At 30.2% G+C, this 5,584-nt stretch overlaps 1 non-coding gene across 1 annotated transcript; it reads right to left on the reverse strand.

Moving 5' to 3' along the window:
• Window positions 1-3,088: 3,088 nt before the first annotated feature.
• TRNAD-GUC (transfer RNA aspartic acid (anticodon GUC)) lies at window positions 3,089-3,160 on the reverse strand. Its single transcript has one exon. It is a non-coding gene; the product is annotated as a tRNA-Asp (tRNA).
• Window positions 3,161-5,584: the final 2,424 nt, after the last annotated feature.

Raw genomic sequence — 5,584 nt, forward strand, 5'->3', positions numbered from 1 at the left:
GTAATAACTAAACTCTTTCGCAACGGGGCAGACGACCTTACGGTTATGTCTACGTGTGGAAGAGAGTGTTTTCAGTTTGTTTATTGTTAAATTGTAACGAGTATAAATATGTTGTATGTTATGTTTCTTTTATAAATTGAATGTAATTCTTTGTCTTTTCAAACTGAATGTGTGCTTTTAGTTAGAAATAAACACACTATTATTGTTATTATTAGTTAAGTAACCGGAGGTAAGTGCATCCAGTCGCATCGCACGTACAGTAACAGCGACAATGGCTGTGTTGGTTGGCCGCTGCGCCGTATACAGACTCACCCGTAAAAATACCCGAAAATAGTTTTTAGATATTTAACTAAAGAGTATTTTCAAGCCCAATATCTCGTTTAGTATAGTCGGAAAAGAGGAAAATTTGCGATCGTTATTCAATTTTTTTTTACCTTTCTTCACACCTTCCAAAGTCGAATTTCAAAAAATAGAAATATTTTTTAAAATATTCACATTTGGTGGGTTAGTCTGGTTGTGAACTCGTCATTGGAAATCAGTTAATTTTGAAGTCAAAAGATCTAAAGTTCAAATCCTAGTAAAATCAGTTAACTTTTGTACGGATTTGAATACTAGATCGTGGATACAGGTGTTCTAAGGTGGTTGGGTTTCAATAAATCACACATCTCAGGAATGGTCGACCTAAGACTGTACTAGACTACAATTCATTGATATTCATACTTATCATCCTCATTCATCCTCTGGAGTAATACCTTATGCTGGTTCCGGAGGCTAAACAGAAAAAAAGTCTCATGGGGATTTTCTTCTGCTCAAGTGTGTGTTTCTATAACTTACAATGCCATTTAATGTAAAACAGGATTCATCAGTAATTAGAATATTACTTACTTACTTAAATCGGTTTAATAAATTTTTTAATTAACCTCGATAGAATTTCATCCGAAATCACTTTTATTCAATTTCTTAGATCAAAAACCATAAGAAAGTACCAAATTTACCCCCTAAATTTGTACCCCAAGAATCTTAGTACGGTTTAATTTTATAGAGAGAGCAGAAAACAGAGCAAAATATTTTGTGACTAGAAACTTGTTAACAAACCGTTTTCTGACCTATGTTTGTATGAACTTTTTTATTATTTTTGGCTATAGAGTTGAAAAAATAATCGGGTGCTAAAAAAATATTCAAAAATCCATTTTAACCTTTAAACCCGGAATTTAAAATAAATCTTAAAATTGGTTTGTAGATATTTACATGCAGATTACATACATTAAAAATCAAGTTGATACATTCGTTTTTTTTTTACTGATCAATTAAGAAAATAACCCTTTAAACTGTGCACTTACACCGTAAGAAGAACGTGTGTACAAATTCTCACCAATTTACCTTCAGTAGTTTTTACCGGATGTTAATTATGAATTGCTCACAAAATATTATTCTATATATAGATTTTTCTAACTATAAAAATTCAATGAGTGAATGATTAAAGATGTTATTTATAGCAATAATTTTATTTTAATGTTTAATGTATGCTTTATCATATGTTAATCATAAGTCAATCTTATCGATATAATAAAAACAGAAATATAAAAAATATACTTGAAAAAAGTTCTTGTATTCATATAAATTCAGTATATAATTGATTTCTAAACTTAAAAAAATCTGATGTGGACACTACATGACTTCCTTGTGCGCCTATTAAATTACAAGTACACATTCTTAAAAGTACATAAAAGTTTATTTCATTAATAACTTTTGATATTTTTTTTTATTATTGAATTATATTTCTTATATTTTTTTTACAATCAGAGGTTAATAATTATTAATAAATCAATATATTTAAATTAAAGAAAAGAGATGAAGTCGGATTTGAACCGATGTGCCTTCCCCCTGTAAAATTCAGATATTTCATTAATTAAAATTTTATTTAGGTATAACTCTGGAACCAGTTAAAATAAGTATGATATATCGTTGAAAAGCTCTCTACAAGAGTTTATTACTGCAGAAAAAGTACAAAATCCAGATCTTTTAGATTTTGGGCTTTATTGGATACTTTTGGTCCAGTCGATTGCAATCAAAAGGGAAGGTTCACCACTTGTTACAACAGTCCTAAATCAATAATTTCAACATCCTACGGCTAATCGTTTTTGAGTTATGCGAGATTCGTACGTACAAACTTCACCCCAAAACTAGTCAAAATGGATATTTCCATTGAAATTTGAAAACCGAAATTTTTCGCGATCACAGTACTTCCTTTTCTTTGTGCAAATAAGTAAAAAGTGAAATCCCTCCATTAAAGCAATTTGTTTCGTTTTAAATTCAACCTTATCCGTTACACAATGGATCGATTTATTTGATTGGTTTTTCCCCTTTTTTCCTTTTTATTTTGTCGAGATCTTGGTATTGGCACATTAATTTTCAGACAATGAGAAAGGTTTTATAATGAAAAGTTATACGCACATTATGAAGATTTTTGGAGTAATCTACAGTATGCTTAGAACTATTGTTACAATACACTATTAATGATGTGTAGACCAAAATTACATTAGTACATACATTTAGTCTTCTTATATTTGACGTATTTCACAAAAAAAAAAAAAAATCATTATATTACTCTAAACATCTTTAGCCCTCGGTTCGTCAGTCTCTGTCATTTGTTTCTCTACATTCCTTGGCGTACCAGGGTTTCTAATGGTTTATTTTTCCATCCCGGCAGCATTTTTAGTTGGCCTATCCTTATTTTTAAGAAATAAAATTGAAAAACATAAATATATATATTGTTTTTTTTTCTTTAAATTGCACTAAATAATAAAAAATTATACTATTTCTTTAAATTTATAATTCTGAATTTCACGTCTGATTAATTTGAGTTGTTAGTTATTTTAGTTAACTTCAATAAGTTGAAATTTAATGAAGGATTTGTAAAAATTGTTTTTTTGAACAATTTCTGTTGAAGTCGACTTTATTACTAGTTTAAAAAAGTATTTTGTTCATTGCTTTAAATGAATTTTACATACCCGTAATTTTTTTTAATTGTTTAATACATACCTTTCTAATTAATTTCTTTTTTACTTTTTTCATTAAAAAAAATTACCTCCCCGGCGGGGAATTGAACCCCGGTCTCCCGCGTGACAGGCGGGGATACTGACCACTATACTACCGAGGACTGGTTAAATTGTCTCAAATTATATGTACTCAATTTCATGCTCTTACTTTTTTTTTTTTTTTAAGTCAGGTTAGTCGATTGTAGTAAATTAAATTTATGAACGGGAAGAATATTTTAATATCATAATTGATAATTTGTATTGTTCTAAAATAAATTTAATGTTTGGAATTAATTTTTTTGATTGAATTGTAATTGATTTAAAAAGTTATGATGTTATTTTTAGATATAGATATCTCTATTCTTCGTTTTAAAGCTAACTATGATTGGGTTTAGTGTAAATTTTAATTGGAATAATTAACTTATAAATATCGATCAGAGAAATTTTTTCTATTTTTTTAACAACTTTATTTAAAACAAGATTAATAAATTATTTTCATTATCCAGTAAAAGTACAGAATAAAAAACTCGCGCAAAAAGACCGATTTTTCGTTTTGGACGCCCTCACTATTTCAGTCAGAAAGCACTGCTTTGCAAAGTACAATGCACTACATAATATGATTAAACAGTAGAAGCTACACACAAACATCAAATTTGAACTCCACTGTGACTCACTACATAAGCTGGTATGAAAAATACATCATTACCCATTCAACGTAATCTCAAATTGGGGTTATGTTTTCAGGCGTCATTACCGTTCCATTTAACCTTGAATTAAGCGTAACTCAAGAATTACTCAACCAATCTTTATCGAATTTTAAAATGTACAACTTCAAATATTCTGTTACAGCATATCCAAATTTCAATGAAATTGATTTGTTAGTTTTGGAAGATTTTAAGTCTAAAACTTTATACATTGGTCTATATATATATATATATATATATATATATATATATATATATATATATATATATACAGTGAATATCGTTTATAATGACCTCCAAGGAACCGACGATTTTAGTCATTACAATCGATAGTCACAATAAACGATATTTAGGTAGGTACCCGCCGGGTTGGTCTAATGGTGAACACGTCTTCCCAAATCAGCTGATTTGGAAGTCGAGAGTTCCAGTGTTCAAGTCCTGATAAATGCAGTTAGTTTTGTACGGAATTGAATACTACACCGTGGATACCGGAGTTCTTTGGTGGTTGGGGTTCAATTAACCACACATCTCAGGAATGATCGAAATGAGACTGTACAAGACTACACTTCATTTACAATCATGCATATCATCCTCATTCATTCTCTGAAGTAATACCTGAACGGTAATTCCCGGAGGCTAAACAGGAAAAGAAAGAGGTAGATTAGTGGTACTACTTTAAAAATGCCATCTACACGGGTATTGTAATACATTAAAATCATAATAATTAAAAATAATGATAAAAATTTATTTCCGTAATAATATAAAAAAAAATATATATACAATAATAAATACAAATACGGTAGAGTAAAACAAGATCGAGAAAAATTATAAAAATTAATTATTCTGCAAAAAGTCGGTTATTTTGCTTTGTTTCGAACATTTTGCGTTGTAATACAGTTTTTGAAGGTTCTTTTATAAATCAAAACAAAAACTCTTTGTTTCTTCATTATAAGTTACTGTAAGTAGAATTGAGAAACTGTCAAACGGTTTTCATTGCCGCTGAAACTTCTGGAAGATTTGGCGGGTTGATGTCTTCATCGTTGTCGCTATAATTACCTTCGTTGTGATTATCTACTTCCCCGGCTATTTCTGCTATTACTGCATCATCACTGTTATAGTTCCATGCGTTTCTAAACCTTTGTCAACTTCTTGATAATCTTCAAACAATGCATTTAACAACGATTGATTTTGCAGACTACTGCCCCATTCCGCTAAAGATTCTTCTTCACATGAAAGACGTCAGTAACTTTGCCAGCCTGTGGTAAAAATACTTCATGTCGAAAACAATTTTTTACAGTCAGCAGAGAAACGTTATTCCATGATCTTTCTAACATAATCATAGCATCGAGAATAGTTTCCTTTTTTTTTTCATCTAAATCCTGTATAATTTGTAAAAGTAGTGGAGTTTTACCGAATTGATCGCGCTTTGGTCTAAGAACTGTAAGACTACTGTTGTTTTTGGTGGTAAGAACACTAACAAAAGATTTTCAACGTGTGGATGAGCCGGATAGTTGTCTATGTGGAGGAGTATTTTGTCATTTTTCAATCTTTAATTCACGGTCCCATTTTCGTAACTAAGACGTAACGATATCACTTGTCATCCAAATTTTATTGTTAATTTCGTACATAACAAAAAGCGATTTCAATTTTTTTTAAAAATCGCGGTTTAGCACTTTTCCCTATAACCAGAAGTTTTTTTTACTGTTATTCTTTCTTTTGATAATTAACGCCCCCCCCACCCGACCAACCATGTTTCGCCTTTAAACCGAAGGGTTCCTTCTGACGTCAGTTTAAAAAAAAGACCGGATTCATCAACATTGTAAATTTTTCGTCCGAATAGCC

This window comes from Lycorma delicatula, chromosome 9, assembly GCF_047948215.1.
Source record: "Lycorma delicatula isolate Av1 chromosome 9, ASM4794821v1, whole genome shotgun sequence".
Lineage (NCBI taxonomy): Eukaryota > Metazoa > Arthropoda > Insecta > Hemiptera > Fulgoridae > Lycorma > Lycorma delicatula.